Source organism: Chiloscyllium plagiosum, chromosome 5 (assembly GCF_004010195.1).
Source record: "Chiloscyllium plagiosum isolate BGI_BamShark_2017 chromosome 5, ASM401019v2, whole genome shotgun sequence".
NCBI lineage: Eukaryota > Metazoa > Chordata > Chondrichthyes > Orectolobiformes > Hemiscylliidae > Chiloscyllium > Chiloscyllium plagiosum.
This window is the reverse complement of record NC_057714.1, coordinates 24,383,966-24,401,062: the sequence shown is the minus strand read 5'-3', so window position 1 is coordinate 24,401,062 and position 17,097 is coordinate 24,383,966. Positions and strand designations below refer to the sequence as shown.

The following is a 17,097-nucleotide window of genomic DNA, read 5'->3' as shown; positions in this document are numbered from 1 at the left end:
CAACTATACAAAACGCTGGTGCGGCCACACTTGGAATATTGTGTACAGCTCTGATCCCCATATTTGGGGAAGGATGTGGAAGCATTGGAATAGGTGCAGAGGAGATTTACCAGGATGTTGCCTGGTCTGGAGGGAAGGTCTTATGAGGAAAGGCTGAGAGACTTGAACCTGTTCTCATTGGCAAGAAGGCGGCTAAGAGGGGATTTGATAGAGACATACAAGATAATCAGAGGATTAAGTAGGGTAGACAGTGAAAGTCTTTTTCCTAGGAGGATGACGGCAGCATGTACAAGGGGGCATAACTACAAATTGAGGGGTGATAGATTTAAGACAGATGTCAGAGGTAGGTCCTTTACACAGAGAGTGATAAGGGAGTGGAATGCATTACCTGCTAATGTAGTCAACTCAGCCACGTTAGGGAGATTTAAACAATCCTTGTATAAGCACATGGATGATTTTGGGATAGTGTTGGGGACAAGCTGAGAATAGTTCACAGGTCGGCGCAACATCGGCCCAAAGGGCATGTTTGCACTGTATTGTTCTATGTTCTAAATTCATTACCCTCATCTGCACACCCGGTTACCCCTTCAAACATTCAATCAGGTTGGTCAGACGTAACTTCCCCTTAACAAAATCTTGCTGACTTCTTGATTAATCCATCTCACCAAGTGCAGTTTAATTCTCTCCTTCAGAATAGCTTCTGATAGTTTCCCACCTCTGAGGTTAGGCTGACTGTCCAAATAGTTTCTTGGTGTATCCATTGTTCCCTCTTGAATAACAGTACCACATTTTTTTGGAAAGTTCCTCTGGCCAGAGAGGAATTGAAAATTTTTGTAAGCTCCTCTGCTTTTCCCTCTCTTACCACATTCAACATTTCATTGGTCATGACATTTATCAATCTTAAAGTGTGGTAGACTACTCAGGATCTCCTTGCTGTCTCTGCTAATTTCTTTAAGTCTATCACAGTCCTTCTCTCTGATTTCTATACCCACATCGTCCCTCTCACTAGTGAACATTGACACAAATTATTCTATTGGATCTTTATTTGTGTCTTCTGGCTCCATGCACAAATTACCACTGTGGTCCTTAATAATTCCTACTCTTTCCCTCATTATCCTTTTATCCTTACTGTACTTCTAAAACAACTTAGGACTTTGTTTTATTTTATGTGCCATTATTCATTCCTGCCCCCTTTTTGCTCTTCTAATTTCCTTTTTTAAGTTTATTGTTGCACATATTATACTCCGCTAGAGCTTCTGCAGTTTTGAGCTCCCAGTAACTGCCCTAAGGCTCCCTTTCTCTCTTTATTCAATCCTGCATTTCCATTAACTGCTTAATTATTTTAAGTAATGTATTGTCCTTCGTGATACATTTTATTAGTGGTACTACTCTTACCCATATTATTTTAAACCATCAGAATACAATCAATCAATCTGACCAACATACCCCTACCAAACAATTTCCTGTAGAAGAGGAAGAACCAGTTCCTATCAGGTGAAAAAGGTAGAAAAAGCACAAGCAAGGGAGAATGTCTTTCCTTCATGCTGGCCTTCATAACAAGAGGGATTGAGTATAGAAGCAAAGAGGTTCTTCTGCAGCTGTACAGGGCCCTGGTGAGGCCACACCTGCAGTATTGTGTGCAGTTCTGGTCTCCAAATTTGAGGAAAGACATTCTGGCTATTGAGGGAGTGCAAGAGATGAGGAGACATTTCTTCACCCAGAGAGTGGTGGCTGTGTGGAATGCTCTGCCCGAGTGGGCAGTGGAGGCCCAGTCTCTGGATTCATTTAAGAAAGAGTTGGATAGAGCTCTCAAGGATAGTGGAATCAAGGGTTATGGAGATAAGGCAGGAACAGGATACTGATTAAGGACGATCAGCCATGATCATAATGAATGGTGGTGCAGGCTCGAAGGGCAGAATGGCCTACTCCTGCACCTATTGTCTATTGTCTCCCCTCACCTTGCTCACCAAACTCCCAGCACTATGTTCATGCTGTGCTAAGTTATACTGACATGCATAACTTTATATGCTGTCAAAGCAAAGAAGCTAGCTGACCCATTATAGAAAAAAACAATTTCAGATACTTACCTTCAGCTACTCTTCCTGTGAAGATCCGGTAGAACTGAGGCAAATTTCAAATTAAAATGGTAGATTTCACAAACATTCAATGCAAACAAAGTTCAATTTTTACAAAGAGATTTAGACTCCTTTATTCACTAAGTGCCGGCTCCTGTTTGATTTATCGGGCCATAATCTCTCTTGGAAAGTGGCAAATTACCCTGGTTTCTCCTGACAACTCTTGTTTTAGTAAGTCTCCCTACTTTGTTGATAGACTTGAGCTCCTTTCAAAATTACGCGTTGACAACTTGACACAGTTGCCCCACCATTAATCAGAGTGTGGTTACTTTGCCATGGTGAGGGTGAAATGGAATTTGTGGAGGAGACCTGGAAATCAACTAAGCTGATCAGACTTGTTACGGCTGAGGTCGGAGAGATGTATCATTTTTCTCGTCTCATACCTCCGCTGGTTACAACAACTTTAATATATAACTGGGTTGGTGATATGGCCAATTATATAGCTCTCACACTGTGTCAGGTTCAATATTAAGAATAAGTCAACCAAATTTCTTTAGTCAGCGACATATAACAACAGCAAGCTTAGTCAAACAAAAATGCAAAGCTTATTGACAATTTTGATTATGCAAATCATATATAAATGTATACCTTTTAACTTACATTCAAATGTGGGAAGATACAAAAAATTGAAAACCCTACAGAGTGTTAACTTAATTTTGGCCAAATGATAGTTAAGCTCATGAGAAAAGGATATGTCATGGACTGGCCCTGATAGAGTTCTGATTCCGAAGCTGCTGGCACTGGGGGTGTCTTTCTGGAACAGTTGCATTCAGTTGAATTTCCTTTCCTGGAGTTTGAAGAGTAAATTCCAATAAATCCTCTCCATAAGTGGCAACGCTGTGTGTTTTTCAGCTCACACACTTTGCTGGATGAGTTACAAAGAAAGATGCAGTGATATGCTCTTGCTCCTGAAGCAGGGCACAAGTTCTCTCTCACTGACTTCAAAAATGCAGAACGTTATCCCAACCACAACGTGCATCATGTGACCTCTCTCTGAAAGTCTCCTGGACTGAATGACTCCATCCGAGCGCCCAGCACCTGTGTTGCTATTGTAGCCAGTGTCTTTTCTTTATCAGAGTGCCTGTTCTAAGTTAAAAATGTACTTTTTAAAGAAACAAAGAACTGCAGATGCTGGAAATCTGAAACAAAATCAGAATTGGTGGAGAAACTCAGCAGTTCTGACAGCATTTGTGGAGAGAAAGCAGAGCTAATGTCTTTGTTCAAGATATATTTCTACAGGTCCATCTAATCTTTTACAAAATTCTAATTGGATTGCACCACTGCACAACAAAAACTGCAATTTAATTCAATTCTGCTAATTAATTTTGGCTTCCCGGTTTCAGACTCCAATTTGCGTGGCATAATGCATAGCCAACATAATGTGGCAAAGAGAGGATCCATAAGTGTAAATTGTTAGCGTTCAGGATGAGTGGTGAATATAGAGCAAGAACAGCACCCAAAATCCCTGGAATTACAGTAGGTGCATCCAGGAAGAGAAGGAAGATGCTTCTCCCTAACAATGGGAGGAGGAACCCTGCTGCTGTCACGAGAACATGGCTAGATGGACTGAAGATGTAAGCAGCAGTATTGTTGTGCCCAGATCAATGTAGTAGACATTTACATAGAACATAAGTGTAGTACTGGCCCCTCAGCCCTTGATGTTGCACCAAGCTTTCCTCCCACAATCCAAAGATATGCAGGTTACGTGGATTGGCCATTCAATTACCCAATCTGGACAGAAAACGTGAGTACGTTTGCTGACTGAACTGCAGCTTGTGCTTTTAGACTACATTTTTTCCCCCTGAATTAGTACTTGTACACATTTATATCCCTCAGTCTCAATCAAATTTCAACTGCATTCACATTCATTTTATATAAACATCTCCCCATTGATCCATCCAAAGTTAATATTTTTTAAACAATGTGAAATATATTTCTCAAACACACCCTCACAGAAGGCACTACATCCATCATTAACTCATCTTCACTCCTTTACAAACTTGTATTCTGATCCTTGTTGAAGGAGGAAGTACAAAATGCAAAAGAGAGGGTCAGGATCGGAAGTGGATTGGAACCAGCAGCATAGCTGAAAGCAGAGGATGTTTTGGAAGTAAACAGTATAGCTGCATCCCTCACTCCAGAACAGAAAGAGGAGAAATTACCAGGTCGTTGATGACAGAGTTACAAGTATCTCAGTCATACCTGTGCTGACTTTATTTCATCAATGACTGAACTCTGTAAGACTGCATTTGATACTCTTCAAGATTGTGACTTTGCCAGAACTGATTCAGGTCTGTTTGTTTCATCTCCCAGGATCTTCACAGATATAACTAGTGTCTCAGGATGACCATGAGGATGATTCTTCAGTAAAGCCGATTCCTTCTAAGGGTGCACCATCGCAGCACAGACAACCAGGCACTAGCACAGATACTCATACCTAACAAGTGGATTTTGTCTTCATTCAGTGATTTACACCTTACAAGGGAGTAAAGGTTTACACAGACACAGAGACGTTGTCTTACCAAGCTGGACACAGATACTAAACATCAGGAGGAGTATGTTGGAGGTGTAAATGTCGGTGTTGATGGATGTGTCATGTACCATTCTGCGTTATAGAACAGGAGATGAAGGAAGCAGTGGTGGTGCAGGGGATTGAGAGAATGTCTGCTGTGGTAGGAGTGGTTATCCTTGAGGAACTTCAAAACTAGCTCCCAAATGGGTCCGTGCTCCCTCTGCAGATGTTGGATGCCAACTTGACTGCTACTGTGAACAGAATCACAGATTGCATAGCCCTACAACACACCACGGAACTTCACTTGTTTGGTCTGGTACAAAGTGATAGGCATGACACAGCACTGCTTCAGAATAGGATATTGGTAAAACCGGATGTGAATGTATGAACTCCATTCAAAGAGTATCCATTCTCACCTGCTACCTGAGCCCAGTCACTGCCTCTGTGCTGTCTCATCTTGCCCAGTGGCTGAGCTTGTCCTTACACTGCTGTAGGTAGAACACTCTTTTGTAAGGTCCTCAACAGATCCAAAACCTAAAGGTCAAAGGCCCAAAATATATCAGGCATCATCAGGGCAGGGAACTGAGCAACTTGTATCTACATCTACTGATAACACACAGGTTGCATAATGTATAAGAAGTAGGAATACATGAATGAAATTGTAATTCATCAAGAGTATGCAAAGCAGTATTTAACATAATATTACATTTGTTAATTTTTTTAAAATAATGCCACATCAAATTGAATGATTTGTACCACTTTTTACATCGCTCATTATTACATACTGAACACCAACTTGCCCTGTCACCTGTTTCATCAGGAATGTCGACATCAGCTGGAATTCAATGGGTTGATGTGCAAAATATGGATGAGCATCTGGAAGACTGGTGGCCTATAGATCTCCTTTGCTACATTTCATATTTAGTGAATCATCAAAATATTAGTGCGGAATATTATCTTGCATCGCTGACAGTCATGCACTCATCTGAGTGCAGTGTTCTTAATCTCTTCTGCCTCCTTCTCTGTCTGTTACTGATCTATAAAAGCATTGCCTGCAAAAGATTTGACAGAGGGATCTGAAACAGTAGCTGTAATAAGTGAGATTTTATTTAAATGGGACAATGGCATTTATTTACCCATTCAAACAGCTGCTCAAAATCACCTCGAATGCTGGTACCTTACCAATATCTGGGAAATCCATCCTGCTCAAGCAGAATTTGTAACCAGGTTAAAAACAATTCATCGACTTATTAGCATCTTCCAAGAATGTTAATTGCGTCATTTAGTATTACTTACATGCAGCTAGGAAATTCCCAATTCAGGTTTTTCACTACATCCAAACATGTCTTCAATAAATAGATATAGAAGCAAAGTGCTACTGATGTTGGAGATCTGAAATAAAGACAGAAAGCACTGGAAAAATTCAGCAGGTCTGGCAACATGTGTGAGACAGAAACAGAGTTAATGTTTCAAATCAAATATGACTTGTCTCCCAAATTGTTAACTCTGTTTAAACTATCCACTGGTTCCTAACCTTGGTGTTCAAATTTCCCCAGTGAATCTAAAATCACATCGTCATATCAATGTGATGCATTGATGATGAAAACAGTCCTGGACAGAAGTGCACTGACTGCTCTAAAATTCATATCCCAGCTCAGGTAAATTATTCATCGAAGACAGAGAGCCATTGCAACAGAGTAGTTAGAATTTCTATCAAGTAATAATGAAGGAATATGCACAGATAGGCATGTGCAGAGGAACTATTTAGAAGAATATTTATTTTGGTTTAAACCAGCTTCTAAATTAATTTCATACGTTGCTGTACAGAAAGGATGGAAACATTAAGCATAAATGAAATGAAGTGAAACACTTACGAATATGGAGGCCAAATTATAATTCTGTGAGTTGAAGAATGAGTGATACTGCAGTGCTTGCAGGAATGGCAAAATAAACATATGGTTGCTTGAAGTATTCAGGACAGAAGCTTTCAATTTTCACAGCATTGTGTCTAGAGGAGAAAGCTACTGACAATAGTAGGGGATAAGGATGCTGTGCACACCATCTACAGGACCTGTTATCAGATGGAAAAAAAAGAGAGCACCATCTTAACATTGACATTTAAATCTAAGGTGTTGAGGAGTGCAGTCTTTCCGCTATCTAAATTATCCAAAGTTATATCTCAGAAATATGTCGATACTCCCATTGCCATTGAACCACAATCTCCTGAATTCTGAAACTGACTAAAATCATTCACCAATGTTTGACAAATTAACTGTAGCTTAGAAATATGTCATCACTTGTTGCTGGGCAGATCCAATCCCAAACTTACAGACATCCTGCAGGAACCAAACTTGAAGCCAATGGTAAAAGAAGGAGATCTGAAGCTCTCATAATACCCTTAGAGACCAATAGCTTGTTTTAAAAAAGTGATATTCCTAGCAACCAACATAAAAGACCAAAGGGCAAGATTTCATGTTTTAAGACATTTTTACAAGAACAAGGAATCTAAAATTGACATCAGACAGGACTTGAAAATGTGTTGCTGGAAAAGCGCAGCAGGTCAGGCAGCATCCAAGGAACAGGAGAATCGACGTTTCGGGCATAAGCCCTTCTTCAGGACATGACTTAACAGGCACTGACTTAAAAACATCAGCCAGCACATCCAGTATATTTATGATAACTTCTTTACATCACACTTACAGGAGATAAGTAATCCCTAAAGATTAAGGTTTAAACTCCTCCCAGATTTTCTTAAGGCACCTTTCTCCCGGTCACCAGGTTGCATCTCCCACTGTCCTTTAATAGTTGTTCCACACCGCTTCTGAGTATCCCCAAACTAACTTCCAGCATCAAGGACCACACTGGTAGTTCTTTATTCCTTAAGTTATCACAAAACCTGCATCTTTGAAGAGAGAGCTAGTCCTCACCAGCATGCAGTTTGGTGAGTAACACAAAAAAGCCATCCTTTTCTCTGCTCTTCATAACAGCAGCTATTTCTGTCTCTGTGTATGTCTGTGTTTGTGTCCCTTTGTCCAAAAACAACCAGATGCCTCCCTTTTGTGCCCAGGTCTGAAAACCTTTACTTGTTTTTCTACTGATTTCAGTTTTGGATGACATAGACTTATTTCTCAGAAGAGTTCAGGATAATCACCATTCTGCTACTCGGTGACTTTTCCCAGCCCATGAATGACGAAGACAATAGCATCTTATTCAGAATTTACAGGGTCACAATACCTTGGTTTTGCCTTGCCTTTTAGCACAGATGCAAAGCTAAATAGCTTGTCATGGTTGTCAGCAATGATCAATCAAGTGGGTGAACATGATGTTGTATGGCACTATACTACGTCAGTGTTACAGCTACACCATTTGTCAGCAGCTGATGTGACTGACACACCACATGTGCTTCAATCAAATGGTACTGATGCAAGGTCTAAGGAGAGTAGCTTCTAACAGAGTAGGGAGCCATTTTTTATATTCACTTGTGGGAAGTAGACATCTTTGGCTGACCAGCATTTATTGCCCATCCTACTTGCCGTTGAGAAAGTGGTGGTGACCTGCCTTCCTCCATCAGTCTCTAATATCAGTCCAGGGCTTGGACATGGTCAGCCATGGGCAATGTGCAGGTTGGGTGGGATTGTGTGGAAGATCAAAGCAGGTGGAGGTTGACAGAGATGGCAAGCCAGAAAGGAACATGCAGGTTTATGGTGTCAGCTGGACTGAGAAGCTAAGCCTGTGACTCACTCCACAAAATGTGATCTGTGGCTGAGTAAGTGTTTTATTCTCTGAGGATAAGGCTTCACTTTTGTGCACTGTTAGGCCCTTTGAAGGGTAACAGCATTAAACAGATACTCTCACAGTACAGGTGAAGGACATTTGTATTAAAATATACTGTATGTGGACCTCACATCTTGACCTACCTGTCGACTTAACATCCTGACCTCAGGCAATCTTTATAATATCATTCAACATTATATATCAATCCTACTAAAGGCTGCAAGGCAGAAGCAATGTTGTGGAGAGTGGAAAGATTAGCCCTAGTTGCCAAAGCTCCAATCATGTTTCAAAGTCCCATAGCCTGAACAAGGAGCAGCTTACTTCACACCTTGGACAATAAGTTGGATGGCACAGTGGTTAGCACTGCTGCCTCAGTGCCAGGGACCCGGGTTCGATTCTCGCCTCAGGCAACTATCTACGTGGAGGTTTTACATTCTCCCTGTGTCTGCATGGGTTTCCTTCCACAGTCCAAAGATGTGCAGGGTGGGTGAATTAGCCATGGGAAATGTAGGGTTACGGGGGATGCAGGATAAGTCTGGGTTGGATGCTCTTCAGGTGGTCAATGTGAACTCAACATACCGAATGGTCAGCTTCCACACTGTAGGGATTCTGTAAGATGTCTGCATCATCAACCATCATGCAATGCTGTTGTTGGGACTGGGAGGCGGCGGAGGGGGATTCTCTCTCTGTTGCTGCCACACTGCTATAGTATGTGTTCCAAGGAGTTTGAGCAAGACATCTGAATCCGGACAACTATGTAGAGATATCCCACTGATGTCCTCGTCAGGGGCCTCCATGTGCCAATGTCTGGAGGATGCTGTTTTCGATTAACTTCCATAAGCTCTTCTTCTAGAACTACAGGCGGGCTTTAAACAATGTAAGTCTTAAGACTAGGAATCCCAAAGTGCATATCGAACAGAAAAGGTAGATTTGGCACAGAGAAGCTCCTTGCCAATTTTTCCACCAGACTGTCAAGGAAGAGGAGCTCATGTGACTGTTCATTTAGCCATACGTTATAGAACACAATTAGGCTTATCAGCCTAGTCTGCTCCTCCAATTGATCACAGCTGTTATGTTTCTCAAACCCATTCTCTTGCTTTCTCCCATAACCTTTGATCCCCTACTAATCAAGAACCTATCTTAAATATACTCAATGATTTAGCTACTACAGCCGTGTGGAAATGAGTTCCACAGACTCACCACTCCCTGGTTGAAGAAATTCCTTTTCTCATTCCAAAGGTGAATGTAACTAGTACATTCTCCATGGCAATATTCTACCAATCACAGTCTGCTTGCAAACCAATCAGCACTCCCGTCTCATACAGTATAAGTGTTCTCTTCCCTCTATGTTGGTACTTCTTGCAAATTGTTCTGATGAAAGGCTCTGCCAATACTTCTTTTTGACAACAGTAAAAATAAATTAAGAAAAATATGATCAGCATTTTATCCTTGTTCATTCTCTTCTCCCTTTTTATACTGTATTGAATGAAAGTTTAATGCTTCAAAGTAGACAATAATTTATGTTTACCCTAAAACAAGCATTCTGCAAAACATCAGGGCCAAATTTGACAAATACTGCTGTAGTAAAGATAATAAATGTAAATTATCACCAATAAGGGCCAAGGCAGCATTAACCAAATAACACACTTTGCTGATTCTGTCTCACATCAAACTAAGGAAGCTAAGTTGAATTAAAACCACAAGTAGAAAGAAATGCAGAGGATGTCATTTATTTACACTTAGGGTTCACCTAATACATCTTAAATTAGCTTATTTGACTGCAGCATTGCGAACACTTACCTTCTGAAACTACTTTCATGGTTGAGCACTTTTCAAGATATTAGTATAAACACATTTACATGTTTAAATAGAATGTCTTACATAAGACCACTAATCATTGTAACAGCACAAAATCAACAAGTCCTGTTCCATTCAACCATGACAAAAAAAATCTAGTATGTAATTAATCAGTGGAATTTCACAGACCTTGATTTTCAGATCTGTATTTCTTGGTATTGGTTATCTGTCAGAAATAATTTTGCTGATTATGGGGAATAGACTGGCCATTCATCTATTTTATTTTGATTCTCTCATTTGTCTAGGAAATAATAAATACAAAGTTCAATTATTAACCAAGAAATAATCCATAAATTTCATGACAATGTGGTCACTCATACAGACTGATAGTAAAAATGGCAAGCAATTATTTTCTGGTTATCAAAAGAAAAGTTTGGAAATTCTTTCAAAGGTTTTCCTTATATTCTCAATATGGTTCATTTAAAATTCACATACTGAAGTTTTATTTGTTTCATAGAGATAACTTGGATGGCCAAGTTATTGGAAAGTACAATACTTTGGTTTTCACTCAAGTATTTGCAGGCTGAAAGATAAGACAAATTTGTTCAGTGATTGAGTACACCGATGACTCATTTCACCAGATAATGTGTGTTAGTGATGCTGCTTGAGGAAAAATATTGGCCAGGATAGGAGTAGAATTTTCCTACTCTTCTTCAACTAGTGCCCTGGGATCATTTATGTCACCTGGGTTGGAAGACAGGGCCTCAGCTTAATATCTCGCCCAAAGGCATTTCCCTATCGTAGACTTGAGGCTCAGAAATTTAGTTTCAAACCTCGTCGTAGTAATAGTGATGAGTTGCCAGTGTCTCCAGGCTGGATCTGATTTGGATTGGCAGCATCACTGGCAGCGATGGGTAAGGAGAATGTGTGGGCGATTTGACAAAGGCTGACAGCAGCTCATTCATGTTCTTCCAATCTTCTGATTAAAGTTGATAATAAAAAAACTTCATTTCTAATAGTGACCTCCAACAACCCTCTTTGGAAGCGCTAATTACATTGCCTATACCATGATGAAGGACTTTTGCCCGAAACGTCGATTTTACTGCTCCTCTGATGCTGCCTGAACTGCTGTGCTCTTCCAGCACCACTAATCCAGAATTCTATACCATGCAATGCTGATCAGACTTGACTGAAACCCCAGTCTGCTCTGCACCATCACATTTTCTGTAAATGTCATGACCTGACCTCTGAGGCCACAACATTCAACTCCATCAGCCGGGAAATCCTGGGATATTGGCCTGGCTGCTGCCAGCCATTTCTGGTATGGCTGCCATGATTGTCATGGTGTTGGGCAGATGTGTCAAATGTGGGCCACTAACGTGGCAGACTGGGAAAATTGAGGCATCAAACAATGTTTTAACACCAATTTGGATGTGTCTTGTTCTTGCTCTGTCTTACACAATCCAGCTGAACATGCATTCAGTAACACTGGGAACTATCTCTACTGGTGCTAAAGGTATCGATACATAAGACAGTTAGTACCTGAAAGGGTTAACTGATATCACAAGATAGTCTGTATTACCCATCAAGATGTAAATAACCTCCTGCCTAAAGCTAACCAGTCGTGTATCAGGTTTCGAAGTGTTAACTTTCGTGCAGCAAAACAGTTTTTGATTCATGGCACATTGGCATTTTTGGCTAGGCCAGCATATTTGCCCATCCCCAGTTACATGGACGGCAGTTAAGATTGCCGTGGGTCTGGAGTCTCATGTAGACCAGATCTGGTAAGGCAGCAGATTTCCTTCCTTGTAGGACACAGGTGAATCAGATGGGTTTTTTACAACAATCAACAGTGGTTAACTTTCACCATTCAGCCAGATTTTTAATTCCACATTTTCGTTGAAAATCAGCTGGGACCCTGGATTGCTAGTCGAAAAGTGTGGCTCTGGAACAGCACAGCAGGCCTGGCAGCATCTGAGGAGCAGGAGAATTAATGTTTTGGGTATAACCCTTCATCAGGAATATTCCAGCACCACAGTTTTTGATTCTGATCTCCAGCATCTGAAGTCCTCTTTTTTTCCATGGAATACTAGCCCAGTTACAATTATCGTGGGCCATCGCTTCCCTTTACTCTTAGACCTAACCTGAGGTCTCACAAGAGGCTATCAAGTAAGTCCGATATCATGCATCTAGCTATTAACTGGCAAGAGGCAGTGGCATAATGGTAAAGGCACCACACTATTAATTCAGAACACAGGCTAATGTCCTGGGGACAAACGTTTGAATTGGATGGTAAAATTTGAATTAAATGAATACCTGGAATTTTAAAAAGCTAGCCTATAGATGACCATATAACCATTGTTAATTTTCATAAACATCCATCTGATATATTCATGTCCTATTGGGAAGGAAATCTGCCATTCTTACCTGGTCTAGTCTACATGTGACTTTAGACACACAAAAATGTTGACTTTAAATGCCCTCTGAAATAGCTGAGCAAGCCACTCAGTTGTATCAAACTACTCCAAAGTCTAAATAAAGCAACAAAACTGGGCAGCGTCAATATGGGCACCAGGGAGGGGGAAGTCATACATTGCCAGAGGAGGAGGAAGAAGAAGGCTTCCAATAGAAGGCCATATCCACAAAGGATCAAAGACACCTCATATTGTGATCACAAGAGTTGTGTTCTCAAGTACCTTCATAGAAGATCATGTTAGTGAATGGACACTATTTTGAAAATAACCACACCACATTTATCTTGCCAGTCAGCAACACCCACCAGCTTTGAGTCACATGATGAACAAAAGACTGATTGTTTGGGTAACAAGGGTCCCCTCCTGTACACCTAACTCATGGCTGCTTTCCATTCCAACCACACATGGATAGTAGGCCGACAATGGAGGCATGCTGTGATTGTCATCCTCCAGCAGTGGCTCCATTGCCTAGACTGCTCAGTGAAGGGAGCTTTACAGTACTTGCCACATGTGAGGGACAGAACAGAGATTGAAGGGTGGAGAAATGTGTAGCAATGTTGACATGGAGACTAGATTACAGCAGGATTGGAGTTTGAGTAGCTGATCATAGGCAGCCCAGTTGGAGGTGCAGGACCATAAACCAGTCTCCAGGTTTGTGGTCCTGCACGTCATCCTCTATAATATGTGTCTTATGAGGGCCCAGCTCATGCCACTAGGACTTTAAAGGGCACCTTGGTTGGAGGAAGAATAGGAGTACAGGGTTGAAGCAGATGAGGAGAATGAGAGAGAAAAAAGACCTCCAACTGGGCTGCCTATGACCAGTTACTCAAACTCCAATCCTGCTGTAATCTTGTCTCCACATCAACATTGCAACACATTTCTTCACCCTTCAATCTCTGTTCTGACCATCACAATGTCTTCTTGACCAAACTCTAAAATGAAAGAAATCACCAAAAAACTCCATAATTTTATCCAACACCACTTACAATATGCAATCCCTTAGTGATTATCTTGTAATGCCTTTGCCCGTCTGTACATCTCCTCTGCAGTGCCACATGAATGACCACTGCATGGTTTCAGTGGAGACTGCAGACAGTCTCGCAGAAAGATCTCAAGCAATTATTGGTTTTAAGGGTCTGGGTTTGGACTGCAACGTGGGTGAAAGTAGTTTGGGTTGGCCAATGGGAAAGCAATAACAAGACCACTAGATTTCACTTCAAGCACTGAAACAATGGCAGCAATCTGACCCTGCACACCAGCAAGATTCAAGCTCATGATATCAGATGAGCTTCCACTTCAGTTTCTACCTATGTTGCAATGGAATCCTTGAACCTGCAAGTGCTGAGGTAAAGTTAATCACCATTTCCATGCTGGAAAGGATGGGGTCTCAGTTCTGCCTGAGGGCTCGTGCCAGGTTTGAGACTGGCTCCTCTGTCTTCCTTGGTAGAGACAGCAGCTCTGTGGCAGGGCTGCCCAGGCATTGCTGTGTGCACATTTATCAGCCTTCTCCCAGGTCAATAATTACTGAATGACTTCACACCGCTGATAGGTGAATGCATCTTGAAAGAACAAGAGGGAAATACCATGAAACTGACTATTCTCGTCCAAACTAAAGTTCTCTTTTCAGGTATACAAGATTTTGGACCAGTTCACATCATTCCAAGTTGTAGGCTCCTTCTCATGCCTATCAGCTTCTCACATTGTTCAGTGTACCACAATGCTATCTATCACCAGTAAATGATCAGAACTCAGGCCTAACATTCAGGTGCTCTGCCTCAACCCTCACAAATTCACCAATGCTTCCAGCTCTCCCTGTTCCCTGGATGCTGCCTGACCTGCTGTGCTGTTCCAGCAATAAAGTTTCAACTGCCTCAACCCTCACAAATTCACCAATGCTTCCAGCTCTCACAACTTCCACATACCTTCAGCTATCTTACTATGGCAGACACATCACCCAAACAATGCAACATGCTCTCTTCCTCTCTCTCTCTCAAAGGTCAGAGGTGTGGAGAACAGCAGATATCTGGGGTGGGGGGCACTGAGCTCTTTGGAGACAATGGTGCCATGCATTATAAGTGACGGCAGTCCCTGAGGGCATTGTACCGATTCCATCAACAATAGATTGACGCCTCCTCAAATTAAAACAGGAAGTCCTGGACATCAATATGTCTCTTGATTGCGAATGTTAATTCTGTTTCTCTCTTCACAGACGCTGCCAGACCTGATGAATTTCTCCACCACTTTCTCTTTTTATTTCAGAGCTCCAGCACCCACAGTCGTTTGGTTTCATTTGGATGTACCTTTCCAAGTCCCATTTCACTCGTGGCTATCTGACGTGACGTACAAACTGCAAATCCTGTGACCACTGCCCCTGTTTTTCACCCTTCATCTACCCTCCTCTTCGATAGCAACCGTAAGAACTGCAGAAACAAAAGGAGAAAGCGCATGAAAAGCTCAACAGATCTAGCAGCATCTGTGGAGAGAAATCAGAGTTAACCTTTAGAGTCGAGGGACCGTTCCTCAGGAAAGGAGGTCAGTATAACCCTAAATTAGCTCAGTACAACTCTGTAGTGAATGCCAGAAATGCCCAGGAAGCCACCTTCAGGAATCTGGTAACTTCTGTACATCAGGCAGAGATCCAGTTTTGCATCCTCCAGGATTGCTCCCAGAATGAGGGGACCAACACCTCGCCCTGTCTTACGCTCCCTTCAGGGTCGAATTGCAAGTGCAGCCTGCGCATTTCCTTACAATTCAGCGGCAGTTTAATGGAACTGGGGGTGGAGGGCTAAACATGCAACTCCTGTTTCTCGGTCCACTCCTCACGTCCCAGGGTGCCACTGCAAATTCGTTTCCTGACAGATTCTGAATTATCTCAGAACGGACCCGAAATTGCTGACACTCCAATGCCACGTGGAAACAATGGCAAAGAAATCTGTAAAAAGTAAAAAAAACAGTTTTATTACGAATTTAATCAAACGAGACTACTCATGTAGTTAAATTATTCTGCAAAACCAAAGTGATCGTATTACTGACTTATACCTCGGAATGACACCGCAGAATGGATTAGGAAAATTAAAAGTTGATAAGAATGCGTTATGAACTTCAATATTACCAAATTGCTGCATGGCTTTGCTAAACGTTGTGCTGATGGTAATCACCTACAGCTATTGCAATCTCCTGCAGCGCAGAATGATTATTGAAGGCCAACTACCACCCCTATGTGGGAATCAAATCCTCCAATTGCTTTGTAAATGGTTTCAAAGAAAAGATTGCAAAATAGCCATTATATCTTAAAAGAAACTCCCTGCCGAGACTAATTATTATCTGCCAATGCTCACGTGAACTCGTGGTACACGAAAAGCAACAAAAGATGAATTCGTGATGAAAAGAAAGTGGCTTTTCACACACAAACGTTTCTGCACTAAAACACTAATTGAGGTATGAGACAAAAAAAAAATTCATTTATTTTTGCTCTTATCCAGAACTAATTGACAGAAGCACGTATGCGTTTTTAACATCAGTTTTTCTTTTTGCCAGTAACAGCTTTTTTTTCCGGTCGTAGACAAATGTTTTAGATTAACCGGAAAATCTAATCGAAATGGACAGCAGATCCATCTACACCTCGAAAGGGAAAGGCAGTTCATTGACGTTTAAACACTTCTGGTAGTTATTGGGAAGATTACAGACCAAGGCCAATGAACCTGTCTAGTTTTAATGACGCCGAGAGACCTGCTATTCATTTCCAGCATTTCCCGGTTTCTTTCAGAATTACAGCCTGTTCAATCTTGTCTTCACCAGTTCTATTGTTTTTTTAAATATAACAGGAACAGCCAGAATACTCAGCAGGTGACAGTAGCTGAGGAGGGGAGAGAGAAAGACGGTGAAAGACAACAGAAAATTATGTTCACTGGGGACTCAAGTATTACAGGGACAGGCAGCGTTGTCTGCAGTCACAGCTGTTAGCCCAGTTCTAAAGATACCTTAAAAGAAAGCTTCCAGCAAATGGTGGGTAGTGGGGGACTAGGGAAGGCGAGGCCCAATTCCATTTGCAACCAATGATTTAGGAGAAATATTATTTCTGACTAAGAAATAGCAGATGTTCAGAACGAACTGAACAAAGCAGATGGGACCTGAGCCACTTGCGAATTGAAAGCGACTAGAAAGATCAATGCGTAGCTGAAACAGTGGGAAGGAGTGTCTCCATTTCAGCGGGACAGGCTTTAGCAGAAAGGTTCGTTCAGGCTGTCACCAGGACTAGAAATTTATAAAATAGAGATTAGATTAGATTCTCTACAGTATAGAAACAGGCCCTTCAGCCCAACAAGTCCACACTGCCCCACCCAGACCTGTGCATGGGCGTCTGATGAAAATAACATCAGTCTGAAGGTGTAAGAAAAAGTTACTG

General features: G+C 41.5%; 1 long non-coding RNA gene across 2 annotated transcripts; it reads right to left on the bottom strand.

The window, feature by feature from the left end:
- Nucleotides 1-4,718: 4,718 nt before the first annotated feature.
- On the bottom strand, nt 4,719-15,618 carry LOC122550278. Of its 2 annotated transcripts, none has more exons than XR_006311783.1 (6): nt 15,292-15,618; nt 10,408-10,519; nt 6,522-6,718; nt 5,944-6,039; nt 5,456-5,699; nt 4,719-5,181 (listed from the first exon to the last, which is right to left on the bottom strand). It is a non-coding gene; the product is annotated as an uncharacterized LOC122550278 (long non-coding RNA). The 2 variants fall into 2 exon arrangements; XR_006311784.1 differs by having other exon boundaries at nt 15,441-15,618.
- Between the last annotated feature and the right edge of the window lie 1,479 nt (nt 15,619-17,097).